The sequence below is a fragment of the Dermacentor albipictus genome, chromosome 1 (assembly GCF_038994185.2).
Source record: "Dermacentor albipictus isolate Rhodes 1998 colony chromosome 1, USDA_Dalb.pri_finalv2, whole genome shotgun sequence".
NCBI classification, from domain to species: Eukaryota; Metazoa; Arthropoda; class Arachnida; order Ixodida; family Ixodidae; genus Dermacentor; species Dermacentor albipictus.
Genome location: NC_091821.1, coordinates 220,024,055 through 220,041,912, shown reverse-complemented (window position 1 = coordinate 220,041,912; position 17,858 = coordinate 220,024,055). Strand labels below are relative to the sequence as shown.

Sequence of the window (17,858 nt, the reverse complement as noted above, 5' to 3'; positions counted from 1 at the left end):
TGGCGCCCCTCGGCGCAACCCCGCGAACGTGCTCGCGCCCCTGCTCACGCGTTCGTCGTCGTCGTCTCCTTCTGCAGCTGGCCCCGTTGCCGCTCACCATTCCAGCGTAGAAGGGAACGGCCACGAGTGCTTCGGACGCCCGAAGAACAGCGAATTCACGAGGAACGACGCCGAGAGTATAGGGGCGGAAATGCGACCGTCGGGGTCGCGCGGCTGACTCGGCGTCCCGATAAGAAGAACGTTCCCGCGACGCACCAGTGCTACACCGATCCCAAGGGGCCAACGACCACGAGGCCGTCTACCATAGCGACCACAACTTGGCCGTCTACTTGGCCGTATACCATAGCGACCACAAAACTATAGTAACCTATAGTAACTATAGTAAAGAAGCCCGCGAATGCACGCAAAGAGCCTCGAGCGGCCAGTCGCACCCCAGTTTTGTGTGTATTCGCGGGCTCCTTTCACGCTTGGAAAAACACTTTTATGTATAGCAAGTATAGAGCAACAGAAAGCCTTATCGGGAATGTTTCATGCTCCTTTACAATTTTGCCATTGACGCTTTTTATCTAAGTATAACAATTGAGAAGTTGATGAAATAATTAAGAGTAATTATCTAATTAGGTGGACTAAAAAAATTAGTTTGAGTATATCCAACCGACGCCAAGCAACATTACCATGGTTCGGTCCAGCTACGTGGTATTTGCATATTTTTTATATTTGGCGCATGTTCACTGAAACACCCTGCATGTGTGTATATATATAAAGTCATATCGTAAGAAGCCAACAAACACTCACACCAAAGACAACGTAGGGGAAATTACTTGTGCTTAATAAATAAAATAAAGACACGATCAATTATTGGAAATGAAAGTGGATGAAAAGCAACTTGTCGCGGGTGGTGAACGATCCCACAACCTCCGCATTTCGCGTGCGATGCTCTACCAATTGAGCTACCGCGGCGCCGTTTGCCCGTACACTTTCTTGGGTATTTGTTTCCTAGCAGAACCCTGGAAGTGTTAGCCAGCGCCACCACTCGCATACATTGGCGGTGGATGTGGAACATCCTTTCTGCCGCAGGATGTTTCTGAACATTTCTGAACTTTTCTGAAAAAATTGGATCTGTCGTTTCTGAACCCCCTCAACAAAACAACGAAACGCACTTGGCTTTAAAGTGACTATTAAAAATTTTGCATAATTTATCTTACTTAACTAATTCATCGGAACATAACAATACACAAACTAGCGCCACATGATGGCAAACCATATGCCGTTGATTTCATTTAGCTGCGGCTAAGCACTTTTTTTTTTATCCTTGACACAAGTTACGTTAAACACCCTGTATATAGAGTGCCCCAGTGAATAGCAGTGCTATCGATTGATTAAGTTTTTATTTAGTTGGTTCAGGTTTTATATGTAATTAATTCATTAACAGTTTAATCTGATGGAGAAATACGATCCCTGTAAACTAAGCGTGGTGCCAAGATTCTGCATTCAGCAACCCGTATGCTATTCATACTGAAAATATTTTGCGCCAAGAAACAACACACACAAGAAAGACGACGACACCACGGGCGCACCACGGGCGAAACAACACAGACAAGTCTTTCTTGTGTGTGTTGTTTCTTGGCGCAAAATCTTTTCAGTATGCAAGATCCCCAACTAGCCCAGCGCTTAACTCTTCTAACGTATGCTATTCCAGCAGTACATCAAGTGGTGTTATCTTAATGGCTGGCACAGCGCTCAGAGAACGTAAAATGAAAAAAACGCAGGCGGGAAGTGTTGAAATGTAAGGCACGAAGGGGGCTGTTTCGCGAACACCTACAGATTATTTAGTGGCAGCGTTGCCTTGCCGCCATAAATGGCTACTAACACGGGTGTTTTATAAATTCTAGCCGTGTAACAAGAACCAATGCATGATGCCACAGTCGATTAGTATACGCCAAAATGGTTCTACAGACGCTTTTGGTAACTCATTACCGTGTTTAATTTGATGTCACTGCACATAAAATTTATATATAACTTGTGCTGCGACCATGAATCGAAAGCTCAGGGACGCAGACCAGAGTAGTTTTGTCTGTTTTTAGAAACTATACACATAAATGGGAACAGAGCGGAAATCAGCAAATTAATCTAATACATGCTTAAAATTAATGGGCCCCGACTGTTAAACGGACGTCCAGCCCTGCCCCCCCCCCCCCCTCTTTTACATATAGCAGAAACCAGATGGTCTACAGAGTTGCGGAACCTCTATCATTACGCGCCATTAATGGCGCTGTCCTCCAGAAACTGTTAAACCACGGTTGCCCTCTTCTGCTCAGTAGCTTTTGATAGCCACAGGACTAATATTTTCGCGAGCAACAGAAGCCGATGCGGGCCGAGTGCGTTCATTTTTCGCTCCAGTCTCGGTCGCACACACTATAGTCGAAGGTTTGCGTGCTCGTCGTAATAATCGTATGGAAGGCCAGCCGGGAACGATACGCGCTTGATGGCGTCGATACGTTTAGGGCACGCCACACCGACACGCAACCGATGCGGAAAACTGCCAGCGCCCCCTTGAAAGTGAAAAGTGTGGCGAGTACATCCTAGATGTCGCCCTGTTTATTAAAGAGAAGGTTCCTTCGTAGTTCGCGTAAGCTGGCTTGATCTGCACAATTTCCTTTGTGATGCTCTCAAGACACGTCATGCATCGGTATAGGACTGCGGAATTATTAAAAAAAGTTCCTGTATTCAAATGCCAGCTCTTCCGGCAAGCTGTAGCAGCAACATCGTTTCCTGTAATATTAACATCCCATAACAGTCACTGGAATACCACTTACTGATTACGTCCCATTTTCTGTATCTCATGAGGAAAATGCCCTATTCATGCTACACACAATGTGGACCCCCGCAAGATTCGGTAGATCACATTCTCATCGAATGCCCACAATTTGACCAACATTGGAAAATACCTAGTGGCCGTCCGACTTAGATAGGCGTCCTTCATCTGTAAATAATAGGCTCGGGCTCCATTCATGCCCCTATAAACAAGAAGAAGCCGTAAAAGCGTTGCGCGGCTTTTTTTTTTTTTTGAGTGATCTCATTATTTGTTGTGAATAGATCTCTTTGTGCGGCGTAGCATTCATTTCACGGTAACATAATAATGACTTTCTCGTGCCATTGACAAGTTCTAGCCATTGACAATTTCTAGCTAAAAGTCGAGCGAAGTTTTGCGGGCTTTGCTGTGAAATTTAATATTTCAGCATGAGTAAAGACTAATCATGCTTGCCACAGGTGATGCGTTCGCTCTGCATTACGCGTGATATGCATATCACGCGTTTTGCCAGAATACGTGTTCGCTGATTCTCCAGAAAGTAGGAGCTAATTAACTAGCTCAGCCGAGAACCATCGTATATGCATTTGAAGCTTTATATCGAGTTCTTAAAATGTTGCAGTGTGACTAGGCGATTGTGAAATGTTTGATTACTTATATTTTTTTCATGTATATTATAATCTCGTTTTTTGTTTTTTTGTTTTCGGGATAGCGGTCTCTTCTGTACCCAAAATTTTCATTTTGTCGCAGTTAATAAACAACAACTTCTTAACTTTGCTTTTAGCTGAGCGCTATATTTATGCGATAAACCCATCATTTTTGGAACCATCAATAAAAACCATCCTCTCTACATTTTGTGAAATAACTTTCAGGGTGGTGGGCAGGACAATGTTCAAACATACGTAAGCGTTACCTCCACTTCTTTCAGTCTTGAGCCTGAAATTTAAACAGCTTTCACGAGTTCGAAGTCCTTGTGCTGCAAACATATTTTTAAGGACGTTTACAAAGGATGCATGATGGTACACAAAACACGTAGACTTCACATGGAATAACATCTCAATAATAGTGCGCTTTGTTTAGCGACTGGGTTGTAGAATGGGCAATTTTGGAACAACTGTTTCGGCATTTAGAGACGAGCTCTTGCAACTAGCTGATAATGAGGTCTTCGAGAACTTGATAAAACCCGTCGAGTGAGCCGTGTTTTGAGGCGGCAACAACAAAAACAATAACAACAGTAACATTCTAGTCTGCTCCATAGATCTTTCACAAATCGTCTTTCTGCTCGCAAAAACGAAATTTGGACAGTTCCTATAGACACCGATGCTTCAAACTTCGCATGCCATTCGGAACAGGTTTTCCGCCACGAGAAAAGACGAGAACAAGCGATGCCACTCGTGCTTCGTGCGTACTTAGGCATGCAACATCTATTCACCGGGATTTTTCGGTTCGTTGCATGTGTGCTCAGTTACTTGCGAAACAGACACAGGTCGTCGCTGCTATGGGAGAGCATGTTGTGAATGTCAGATTCAGAGTTTCATGAGGTGATATTCAGAAAAGCTGGCGCCAGGCTTTGAGGTTGCCGATACTGCTTGTGTGTGCGCGTGCGTGCGTGCGTGTGCGCGCGCGCGCGCGCGCGTGTGTGTGTGTGTGTGTGTGTGTGTGTGTGTGTGTGTGTGTGTGTGTGTGTGTGTGTGTGTGTGTGTGTGTGTGTGTGTGTGTGTGTGTGTGTGTGTGTGTGTGTGTGAGAGAGAGAGAGAGAGATACGCATGAAAGGCATGAAAAGGAGGCTAGAGGCGGATCCTTGAACTTGAACCTTGGTTATCATCTTTCGTATAAACAGGGCGGCGTGTTGAGCAAGCGATACATTTAGGGTTTAATGTATGCAGATGAGATTCTTCTGTTAGTGAATAATTGGAGAGGTATTGAGCTTTTGGAAGATATCTGATGAAAGCAGGGCGAAACTCTAGGTTTCAAGTTCGATATTTCACGTTCGGCAGCTAGAAACAGGCTTCGTGGTGTTTGATCTGAGCAGGCGGTGACAGTACAGGAACGGGGAAGCGAATTGCCAAGGATTGCAGAAAACAAATACATTGGAGTGTATGGATTAAAAGAAGGGAAAGAATGTCATCAAATACGTTATACGAAAAATTGCATGAAGAAGCTTACTCAAAGCTAAATGCAATACAAACGCGGCTACAGTGGAACAGAGCGCTCTATGAGAACACAACTATGGGGTCTTGTAGTACGATGCTTATAGAAAAGAGTCATGGTTCAATAAATAACGTATAGAAAAACTGTGTTGTGTTTTAAAATTTGAATTGCAATCGGGACGAAATAATCATCAAAGAACTGTTGGAACACGGGTTATAGGTGCGCATCGCACCCAAGTGAATAAATCTGGAAGGGGAGAATGGCTACAGGCAGCTACAGCATTGGTGGTATAAAGACATAGAAGGTCCGGAATGAAAAGGACCTTACTATGTTAGGGCAATAAAATAAATTTAAGATTGGACTTTATGGGGCGAGAATAAACAAAGCAGAAAGGTTAAAAAAATGCACCGATGATTACAATACTCCCTGATGCGAAATGTGAGCGCAGCTCTAGACGTGTTTTCATTTCGCGTGCAAACATTCTATATTGACACGTGTACTTATATTTAACAGGCGACCACGTTTCGCCGCCTAACAAATGTTATCGCACAGCGCGGGACGCGTCTGCATGTATCCGAAGTTTCTGGAAAGTTATCGATGCTTCTATCCGCTGTGTTGTCGCCGAACCTTGTGTTATCTGATTTCATCGCGTGACTCGAATGTTGTAGAACTTTGTGGAAGGCATGCGGGTTCGAACGATTAGTCTGGAACATTCGATGATTGCTGTATAAAAACCGACGCGCTTGACCCGCTGATCAGATTCACGACGATCGCCGACTGTGTTCGCCGCTCTCGTTGTGCTTTAAGTGTAGCCTGTTTTGTGGGCACAGGTTCGCCCAATAAAAGCTAGTTTTGTCTTTCACAGTACTGCTACTGTGTTCTTTGACGTCACGACCACGTGACAATATTATGATTATATAGGTACATGGTTTATATAAGGAAAAGAACGCTGTGAGTAGCGTAGCTGGCGCAGACAATCTGTCTCGTGCATCACATTTCAAGCGAAGCGAAGTGTGGCACAACTGCCTCGATAATCCGCAGATTGCGAAAGGCAGCGCGTGGGTGACGCGTGGGCGCAATTCACAGCATCAGCCGACGACAGACCTCCGTTCATGCAGCGATTTGTTTACATACAGAACACGCGCGCTACCATGGCGCCATATCGTAGCCATCCTCGCCACACAGCCCGTCTTGCGCGACACTACGCTTTTCTTCGCACGCTTTCGTTCCACCAACGATGAGAGCGGCCCTTCCTCGCGGGAAAATCGTGTCACTAGTGCCAGTGACGATAACACCAAAAGAATCATCACCTCGAGCCTTACTCGTAGCAGCTCGCCATCGGCTCTTGCAGGAGCATTGGTCCCTGTCACACACGCTAGTGCCACGGACTGACCTCAGCAGCCGACGCCGTGGACGAGCGTAGCGCTCTCAACCTTATGCCACTCTGCACCCCCCCCCCTCCTTCACCACCTCGCAAGCGCAGCTGAGATCGTTCACGGGGCTGTGGATGTCGTGGCCCCCACCAACTCAGCGCATGCGCAAGCCGTTTCCTCTCCGTTCCTCCTCCACTTTCCGCCTCATGCTTTCACTGTAGCCTCCTCCTCCACTTTCCTCCTGGCGCTCTCTTTCAAATCCCGCTTCGCTACGCATTCGCTTTCATCTTTAGCTGTGCTCGTTCACTCGGTTAGGAGGTACAACGCCGAGGCACGCCGACGATCAACGCAAGAACGGGCGCCTAAGAGTTGGGCTTTAAAATAACGGGCTTGGCAGTACCAGCCATGCCCTCGTTCCAAAAGGAATGCTCATGAAATCCATCAATCAATCCTAATTCCAGAATTTTCAAGCTATTACCGATCCAAGTACATGATAGAGCTGAAGGGACCTACCTTGTGACTGTAATGCAGATTTGAGAGCACCTGTCGAAACCACGAAGTGCATAAAGACGCATTCAACATGGATCAGGTTATCGCACACAGTGCACGCATTATACAGTGGCGATCGCGTCGACAGAAGCTTGAAAAACGAGTATTTCGCATCGGCTACTTTCAGCCGAATACGAGTCGCAGCGGTAGTTTAGCGGCTATGGCGTTGCGATCCTGGAGTTCGAGATCACATGTGCTATCACAGCCGCAGCGGCAACATCTCGATGGCAGGAAAACACACAAAAAAATATCCTGTACTTCGATTTAGGTGCACGTCAAAGAACACCAAATGGTCAAAATTAATCAGTATTTTCTTACTAAGGGGTGCATCCTAATTAGATTGTCGTTTTGACACGTAAAACATCAGAGTTTAATTAAATTCATTTAATCAACCAGATACGGTGTAGGCATGCACGATCATGTTTTGCAAGGCCACGCAGCTGTGACGGTCACAATGATCGGTGCTCCGAATGGTTCCGTATCGTCGCATCGCATCACTCCACAATACACGCAGACGTCATCACGCGATGACTGCCCAAAACAGGACAGCAAGACAGTAAGGCGAGCACTTATACACGGCAGCAAAATAGCAAGGTGTTCTTAAATAAAATAAGATAAGCGCTTATTCTAATCTTGGAACCATGAAACAACTGGACAAGCATTGTAAATCATACCCCAACTTCCTCCCTGACCGCGTGCTTGAAAGAAATGTATGACCTGTCAAAACAGTGAGAACCATAGAAGACTGTAGCTGTGAGCAGTGCAGTGCCACAGCTAGTCTATCGCTCTTAGATCTAAGAGGTCAGAAGCATGTGCTTTCTACGGCTCCATTTCACTTCGGCATGGGCTAATGCACTATCAGGGATGAAAATTACTCGCGAGAACGCTCATGTACCGTGCATTGAGTGCACGTTGAAGAACTCTAGGTGGTCAAAATTAATCTGGTAGTGCCCCACTATTGCGGGCCTCATATCAAATCGATGATCGTGCCTCATAATCAGAGTGTTTTGCACCTAAAGACCCCAGAATCTTTTTTACGCTGAAGAAACTCCCGCTCATGAAGTTGCATTTCAGTGGATTCCCACTCATACCGGCATATTTAAAAATGAGCAGTGGATGAATAGGCAAAACGTTCCCACGAACATGAGAGGAATACACCAATGCGTCATTCATTTCACCATGGACACTGTCCCCACTGGAAATCGTGCCATATGTCGCTGGAGTCAGTGCGAAAAAGAAAATGTCTCAAGCAGCGACTTATCCGATAGCTTTGGAATATAAGCGCAAGGAATACGCAGCTGCAACGCACATTTTCGCAGATGACTCTACAACTCCGCATCGACCATTGTGCGAACGTTTTGATCCCTCTACAGGACAACGATTCTCGTTTCGTCTTGAGCGACATCATCTACTTCAGCAGAGCTATATGGCATTAAAGAGAACCCTGTGTATGCACTTTGACAGCAGCCGCCAAAGATATGGCTGATTTTCACGGATTAAAAAGCAGCCCTACAAAATATGTGGAGCAGGCACAAGCGTTGTAATAACCAACCTGCAGCATTTGACATTGCTCATCTTCACCACAAGGCTAAGATTGCTTGGCACTGCATTAAGTTTCAGTGGATACCTACCCATGCCGGTATTTCGTGAAATGAAAAAGCGGGTGAAGCTGCCCAAAATGGACTCCAATACCGCAATTTCAAAAGAACATTTTTTTACAAAAGCCAACGCTTCGAACATGTGAAGAAATATGCCTATCAAGAAAAAGACCGCATCTGGAATCTGCCGCTTCACCAAGATAACTTCCTGCGTTATACTGACGCAGAAATGAGACGGAAAATTCCACCACCACTTCCACGACACTTAGAGACATTGTACCATCGTCTTCGACGGAACGTGGCATACATGAACAATTATCTGTACTGCGTAGGGCTTTCCACTAACCCCTACTGTGATAACTGTGGCAACTTAGAGACAATGGAGCACATATTACTAGAATGCCCCGCGTACCGCAACAAGATACATTTTTTTCAGCAACAAATGGACATGATTTGCCACGATCCGTTAAAATTACCCAGCATCTTAGGTCCAATGCGGGGCCCTTCAAAACAGCGGCGGAATTTGGATTTATTTTTCAACTATATCTGTATATTAGTGTCAGGTCCACTAGTGCATTTCATATTTATTTTTATTCTCTTTTTTCTCCCACCCTCCTCTGGAATCTTTTAATCCCATTACCCATCCCTATGCAGAGAAGAATGCCAGTGGTTGTATATGCGCCGGCAAATTCTCTGTTTTTCTAATAAAGAGTCTCTCTCTCTCACTCTCGCTCTCTCTCTCGCTCTCTCTCTCTCTCTCTCTTTCTCTCTCTCTCTCTCTATCTATCTATCTATCTATCTATCTATCTATCTATCTATCTATCTATCTATCTATCTATCTATCTATCTATCTATCTATCTATCTATCTGCATCATTCAGCGATAAGTTTGGAAACGTATTACTAAAATTGTCAGCAAGCAAGTCATCTGCGGCATGCATGGCTCGATTAAGAGCTAATTTTGTGTGATACCGTGCAATGTTGAAATCTTGTTTCATCGCTTTCGCCTTGGTGTAGCATAAACAAAAGACTTTCCCTTTACTATCCATCGTGCAAGCTCCACGTCGCGTTCGTATGGAGTGGCGAACGAGGACATAGCCTACCTGTGGCGGGACTGCGCCCTATATTGCCTACACGCCCAGCAAAGGCAACAGCTGAACTTCAAACAGCGCTTCCGGTATCACCCATTCTCCCTGGTGACTCGGAGCACAACCAGTTAGTGGCCTTGAAAGAGAAATGACCCATTAGCTGTTATACAAAGGAGCGCAAGATGGAGGTGCCCCGTGTCTAGTCGCCTTTCCGGTGAGAGAAGCGACCAGTTTTCCACCATTATCTTACCCCTCCACGTTCTAAGCTCTGTCAAAGGCGGCCGAGACGCCTTATACCTAGCCGGGTTCTCGGCCGACTGCGCACGTGTGATTCCGGAACTACGAGGCCAGAACCATTTAGAAATCGTTCTATATTGAGTTACCAAGTTGACAAATCAAGCACATTTTTAGGCACATAGGGCCCTTGGGGCTGTACACTTCAGCGATAAAGTAGCTTCGCCGCCTTCGGGATTAGCTGACTGAGCTATATCGCATGCTCGGTTTCCCTAGTCGGAAGTTCGAATCCCGCTGTAAGAGGTTTCTTTTTTTATTTCTTTCCTTTTTTTGTTACAATGGTGAGCTTGAAATTCACCTCCTCCAGTGCACAACATCTGCAGACTTGTAGTGACGCCTCTCACCGGCAAAGGATGCCGAGAGCGAGTGGGGCTATACTAATCCATATACAACCAAATTAGGAAGGCCCACTAAGCTTCAACAAGACACTCCCTCACAAGAACAGGAATTGGCCTCCCTGGTCCAGTATTCGGCTGCCCCCTCCCACATGGCTCACTCAATTACCCAATGGGCCGCAGTCCCCAGCAGCTGCGGAGCACCTCACCAAGGCGGCGGTGAGACCTGTAACGCAGCAGAGGGTGCTAGAATCTCTGGGTTCAGACGGGCCGCCAATGAAAACTGACCCGGTCAACCTCTAACCGCCGAACTTTGTAGAGTGAGGCTAGCTTAGCAGGACTCTTTGAGGAATTATCAGACATTGTTTGGGATATCATCGGCCTTAGTGAGATTAGAAGAACTGGTGTGGCTTATACATTGCTAAATAACGAAGATGTCCTCTCCTATAGAGGTCTCCTAGATAAGAAGCAATACGGGGTAGGATTCCTAATATATAAGGACATAGCGGGCAACATTGACGAATTCTGCGCCATTGATGAGAGGGTAGCTGTAGTCGTAATCAAGCTTAGTAAGAGCTATATATTAAAGGTAGTACAAGCCACCGTTCCAACATCCAGTCACGATGATGAGGAAGTAGTTCAGTTTTATGAAAATGCTGAATTAGCGATGAGAAAAGTGCAAACACAGTATACTATAGTAATGGGCGACTTCAATCCAAAAGTGGGGAAAAGGCAGGCTGGGGAACAAGCAATTGGCAACTACGGCGTCGATTCCAGGAACGCTAGAGGAGAGATGCTGGTAGAATTCGCAGAAAGGAATAAGCTTCGAATAATGAACACCTTTTTCAAGAGGCGTAGCAACAGAAAGTGTACCTGGAAAAGCCCTATTGGTGAAACAAGAAATGAAATTTATTTCATACTTTCTGCTGATCCCAGCACTGTGCAGGATGTAGAAGTGTTAGGTAGGATAAAGTGCAGTGGTCATAGGTTAGTGAGGCCTAGGATTCACCTCAATTTGAATATAGCAAGAGTAAAATTGGTCAAGAAGAAACAGTTCAGCCTAGAGGCAGTAAGGGTAAAAGCAGACAAATTTAGGCTGGTACTTGCACACAAATATGCAGCCTTAGAATAGAGGGATGATGATGGCATAGAGGTAATGAATGAAACCCTAACTAGCCTAGCTTCAGAGGCAGCAAGTGAAGTGGGAGGCAAGGCACCAAGGCGACCAATTGGCAAGTTCTCCCAAGTAACAAATGACCTAATAAACAAACTACAAAGAATGAAAGTGTCCAACTCAAGAGATAGGATAGAATTCGCGGAACTGTCAAAATTGATCAACAAGGCGAAAATAAGCGATATTCGAAATTATAACGCGAGAGACTGAAGGCGTGAAAAATGGTTGCAGCCTGAAATCAGTGAGAAGGAAACTTGACATAGGCCAACCAAAAGGTATGGACTGAAAGATAAGAAGGGTAAGATCATCGGCAATCTCGAAGGTATACTAAAAGCAGCGGAAGAATGGTATACTGACCTGTGCAGTACCCAGAGGAGACAGGATATTTCTATTCGAAACAGTAATGAACAGGATACAGAAACTCCTCCTATAGCTAGCGATGAGGTCAGAAGGGCCTTGCAAGACATAAACGGGAAGAGTGGCAGGAGAAGATGGAATAACAGTCGATTTAATCAGAGGTGTAGCAGACATAATGCTTGGAAAACTGACGGCTCTATTATACAAAGTGTCTATTGGCTACGAGGGTCCCAGAAAACTGGAAGAATGCAAACCTTATACTAATCTACGAAAAGGGAGCCGTTAAGGAATTGAAAAATCAAACGCCCATTAGCGTACTCCCAGTATTATATAAAATATTCATCAAGATAATTTGCAGTAGAATAAGGGCAACACTGGACTTTACCCAACCAAGGAAGTAGGCTGGCTTGAGGAAGGGATACACTACAATGGATCACATCCATGTCATTAATCAGATAATAGAGAAATCCGCAGAGTGTAATAAGCCTCTCTATATGCCTTTCATAGATTACCAAAAGGCATTTGATTCAGTAGAGATACCAACGGTCATAGCGGCATTACGTAATCAAGGAGTACAGAACGCTCACGTAAATACCTTGGAAAATATCTACAGAGGTTCTACAGCTAACTTAATTCTACACAAGAAAAGTAGGAAGATACCTATAAAGAAAGGGGTCAGACAGGGAGACACAATCTCTCCAATGCTATTCACTGCGTGCTTGGAAGAAGTATTCAAGCTATTAAACTTTGAAGGCGTAGGAGTAAAGATCAGCGGCGAATATCTCAGCAGTTTTTGGTTTGCCGATGACATTGTTCTATTCAGCAACAATGCAGACGAGTTACAACAAATGATATAGAGGACCTTACCAGAGAGAGTGTAAGAGTGGGATTGAAGGTTAATATGCAGAAGACAAAGATAATGATAAATAGTCGGACAAACGAACAAGATTTCAGGATCGCCTGTCGGGCTCTAGAGTCGGCGAAGGAGTATATTTACCTAGGTCAATTAATCATAGGGAAACCTGATCATGAGAAGGAAATCACAGAAGAATAAGAATGGGTTGGATCGCATACGGCAGACATTGCCAGCTCCTGACTCGAAGCTTACCATTATCATTGAAAAGAAAGGTGTACAATCAGTGCATTTTACCACTGCTTACATATGGGGCAGAGACTTGGAGACTGACAAAGAAGCTTCAGAACAATTTAAAGACCGCACAAAAAGCGTGGAACGAATATTGCTAGGCATAACGTTAAGAGACAGAAAGAGAGTGGTTTGGATCAGAGAGCAAACGGGTATAGACGATATTCTAACTGACATGAAGAGAAAAGAATGGAGCTGGGCAGGTCATGTAATGCACAGGCTAGATAACCGTCGGACCATTAGGGTTACAGAATGGGTACCAAGAAAAGGGAAATGCAACCGAGGACGACAGAAGGCTAGGTGGACCAATGAAATTAGGAAATTCGCGGGCGCTAGCTGGAATCGGTTGGCGCAGGACAGGGGGAATTGCAGATCGCAGGGAGAGGCCTTCGTGCTGCAGTGGACATAAAACAGGCCGATGATGATGGTGATGATGAGCTGTTATTGTGACCGACTCGCTATCTGTATGTACAGCACTTACTGCGTCTTTAAATTAATGAATTCAAAGAACATTTCGTTCGATGGTACCTCCGTACTCACGGAAAGTATGTTTGCTTTGGGTATCGGGACATCGTGGGTTGCACGTGAATGAAATGGCTCACACGAGCATCTCTCAGCGGCCCTATCATACCTCTTTTGCCAACATCCGCTTATGTCACCGCTGCCAGGTACATAACTTTCGCTAGATCTCAAAACTCTGCAATATCTATGCTAACACCATCTTCTGAATTCCACCACCTTGGCTTCCCGTTGAATAATAACTGGCGTCCTTCAAGGCAATTGGAAGTTTCTTTTACAAAATTGAGATGTCGTATACCTCCTCTAATTTTTTACTTACAGAGGTCTGGTCTCGCTATGTCCCCTCCATGTTCTTTTTGCAGTGCACCTGAAACTATCGAACATTATTTTCTCTCATGCCACCGCTTTCTAAAACAAAGGAAACTATTAGAATACTCATTTATCAAACTTGGGCTATACCTAACCTCACCAACCACTCTTTCTTTTGGGGCGACTTCACAGGGATCCATCCACAGGGATGCTTTTCTTGTAGTTTCCAATTTTATTAGAGAGACAAAAAGAGTACCTTGCTTAATTTCTAAAGTTATCAATAATTTCTATTATTTCATTTCTTTACGTTAACTTGTTTTATCAAAATTCTTCACAATATTTTCATTGCACTACTAAATTACAGTTCTATAGTCCCACACTCCACTATTCAAATCTAGTTTCGCTTTACTTCTAAGCATACTGAAAACCGCCTGCTTCTTGGCCAATCCACCATAGTGGGTATGCGCCACTGTTTAGGATACAAGACAAGACAAGACAAGACAAGACAAGCTCCACTGGAAACAGCGCATCGGCCCTCAGCCGAGGATCACACCCACCGTCAATTACTGATTCCGGTAATTATAAAGTCGTTCTCCCTCATCTACCAACTGGCAACACCGTTCTCAATTCAGTTTTCCTGCATGCTGACCTGGCTGGCCTGCCGTATTGGGCCCCGGACTATCAAGATGCACTCCTTTCAGTGCTAAATGCAACTGATATCCTCGGTGCTGGAAAATACCAGATGAGCCATTTGTGGTTAGTGACATGTGTTAACAGCATCGCGAAACAGAAATTGTCGACAAAGGCGACTTGTTAGTGAAGGGCCTCAAGTGCCATGTCATAAACCCGGAATGTAAGAATATCAAGATGAAGCTTCTTTGGCTTCCCCCACACCTCGAACAGAGACGGATCGTTCAAGCGCTATAGCCATATGGCACAGTGCAGTCTATCACGAGAGAAATGTGGCAGTGTGACGTCATGGAGGGCTGGCAAATGACTAATCAAGACGTGGCGTGTACATTGAAGGATGGAGTTTCTGCAAGTAATGTGGCACATCTGTTGAGCATATACGGGCACCAGTGCCTCATCTTGGTTCCTGGCCGACCACAACTTTGCTTCCGGTGCAACAGAGTCAGGCGTATCCGGCGACAATGTAGAACACCGAGCTGCAGTAACTGTCACCGTTACGGTCACCCAGCAGATACATGCATCGGAACCTACGCTGACAAGCTTCGTGTAAATACACCAGCTGAAGATGAGACCATCACCGATTGTCTAATTTACGTGAGCGAAGTTGTGGGTTTAACTGGTGAAACACTCCTTGAGACTCATCGACAAGAGCAGATTTAGCCTTCATCGGCTGACAATAGCCTTAGCCAGAAGTCTGCTAGTGAGGATGAGACTAAGGTGCCTGACGACAAACCAACTATGTCATTGGCAGAATCGCCACCAGTTAAAGATCGCCCACCGTCCGTGGAATCTGGACCGATGTGCGAGGCTACTAGGAAGGGTCCAGCGCCATCTGACAATCCATCACCCTCGGGAAAGGAGGTTCGTGTTCCCAAAGTGTCAAAGTTGACAAAACCGCTCCGGGGAACGCCTACTCCTGCAGATGTCTCTTGTGTTAAAGTGCACCAAAAGGTCCACAGTGCATCACCTCACCAAGAAGGGAGTGGTGCACCTACGGAGCAGCGTTTAAACGTTGCACCTACATGGTTAATCATGGTGGGCGCTCTTCCCTTCTATTTTGCTACTTTAAATGTCCGTGGCTTACGCAGTAAGCGACGGCAAGAACAGCTTCTTCATTTGTTACACAATAGAAGATTAGATATCTGCTATCCAAGAAAAAGATTGAATCCGACGAAAACACAGAAGTAGCTATATCTCCATTCCTATATATCTGTCTATAATGCTTGTGTAAGCCATGCAGTAGGTGTTTCCGGAGGTTGTATGTTATTTGTTAGAAAACATTTACAATGTGATTGGCTACATTCCTTTACTGATAGGGAAGGGTGCCTAATATGGTGCGGTATTGATATCTGTTGTATGAGCTTTAGATCTGTGTGTGTTTATGCCCCGAACAAGTTACGGGAACGTGAATGTTTCTTCTTATCTCTAGAACATCATTTCTGCACGGATCACGCATTGGCCCTTTTTGGAGACTGTGTTTGTAACGCGCAAGATCGTACGTCGTTGAAGCTGAGACATAATCCAAGTTGTGATACGTTGCAATGCCTGATATGTGATTATCGGCTTGTGGACAATGGGGAAAATGAAAAGTCGGGATTTCGCTATACGCATTTCCAAGGTACCTCACATGCAAGGCTTGATCGAATTCACGTTTCACTTAGCGCGCTATCTCTTATTTATGGCTACACTGAGCACCTTGTATTCTTTAGTGACAATTCCCTAATCTCAGCATCGTTTGGTACCCGTCGGTACCAAAGTCCGCGTATGTGCTGGGAGTTGTGGAACTTTAATACCCAATTACTTTCGCGTGAGTGTTCCTTAAAGTGTGTTACTGAGCTTATAGCTCATGTGTCATGCCGCAAGGACTTGCCGCTCTTTGCTGTGTGGGAATTATTCAAGTAGGAAGTTAAAATGAAAGCTATCGATGAATCTTCAATATTGACCTTTGAAAAAAATTACGAACAATTGTATAGGCTTCTGAGTGAATTGCATGAGCTTGAATGTCTACATTCCGGTCAATATATTGACGATAGCCATAAGGTCAAGGCACAGTTACAAACTTTGTGCATAGCAAAATACAGAGATGCATTAGTGCTTACGCGAGAGCATCGTTTCCTGGAAGAATAGCCTTGCAATAGGTAAGGTGATGAGCACCGACACGCGCCGTCTAAACAAATAGTAGATATACAGTATGGTGTAATCATTCTTAATGAGCCTACTCTAATAACTAAAGCATTTTTCGAGCATTATCAGCAACTATTTCGAGGCCATAAGCCATTGGATACAGATGCTGCCAAAAAAATTGTATCGTTGCTGCCCCAGTTAAATCAGGATGATTATGATTATACAAAGGAAAACATTGATATTAATGAGGTAACTGCATGCCTCGATTCGTTAGCGAAAGCCAAGACGCCCGGCCCGGATGGCCTTACTGCCGAATTTTATCAGTGTTTTCGTTCCCTCTTATCACCATTATTACTTCAGGTCTACCGTGAGGCCTTGGAAGTATGATACCTCGCTACCACAATGTACGAAGGGCACACCGCCTTTATAGCTAAAAGCGATGATGAGACAAAATTGCAAAAAGTGGACCGATATCGGCCTATCTCCTTATGCATTGTGGATTATAAAATTTTTGCAAAGGTATATATTAGCTAACCGCTTGCAAGTGGTAATAAGATCTGTGGTCGGTGATCATCAAACATGTGGCATCGGGGACCGGTCCATTCAGACGAACATTCATGTTGCGAGCTCGGTGCTAGAGTGTGTAGCTGAGGGGATTGGGCAGGTAGCAATGGTACAGCTAGATCTGGCTAAGGCGTTCGACAGGGTGAATCACTCATTCCTGTTTACTGTACTAGAGCATATAAATATCGGATCCCTGCTCCGTAGAGGTGTCAGAATATGTTATGCTAATGGCTCAACGAGGCTCATAGTGAATGGCTCTCTCTCCAATCTGATTAGGCTTGTATCATCAGTAAGACAAGGATGCACTTTGTCACTGCTTCTGTTCTGCTTGTATTTAGAGCCCCTCTATATGAGCATTCTGCAAAAAAAAATTTCTAAGGGCTTAGATTACCGACTAATGAGGTTCGAGTTGTTGCGTATACAGAGGGCGTGGTTTTTTTTTTCTTTTGTACTGATAAAAAGAGTATCGAGACTGCTCTTACAAGTACACAAAATTTTGTGCGGCTTCTGGTGCAAGCGTTAACTTTGAAAAAAGTTCAGGTTTTTGGTTTGGATTATGGGCCACTATGCCATTACATTACGCAGGCATTCAGTGGAAAAAAGATCTGTGTTATTTAGGTGTGCCTCTGTCACAGTATAGAAACAGTAACGCTCGTTGGTCGGGAGAAATTGGCAAAATTCAACGTAAAGTAAATTCATGGCGAGGACAGAATTTGTCAATGTTATTCGTGCTGAAGTGTGCAACGTGTTCTTAGCTTCCCGTTTTATGTATGCGCTCCAA

The 17,858-nt window shown here is 44.7% G+C and overlaps 1 protein-coding gene across 3 annotated transcripts in view; it reads left to right on the top strand.

The window, feature by feature from the left end:
- Lgr1 (Leucine-rich repeat-containing G protein-coupled receptor 1) overlaps positions 1-17,858 on the top strand; it is a 261,257-nt gene that overhangs the window by 131,636 nt on the left and 111,763 nt on the right. The window contains exon 1 of one of the 3 annotated variants that reach the window (XM_070530923.1): positions 15,102-15,424. The exons of the other annotated variants lie outside the window; for them this stretch is intronic. The gene's annotated coding sequence lies outside the window, so the exon portion shown is untranslated. Of the gene's footprint in view, positions 1-15,101; positions 15,425-17,858 lie in introns of those variants that run through there. 3 annotated transcript variants of the gene reach the window in all.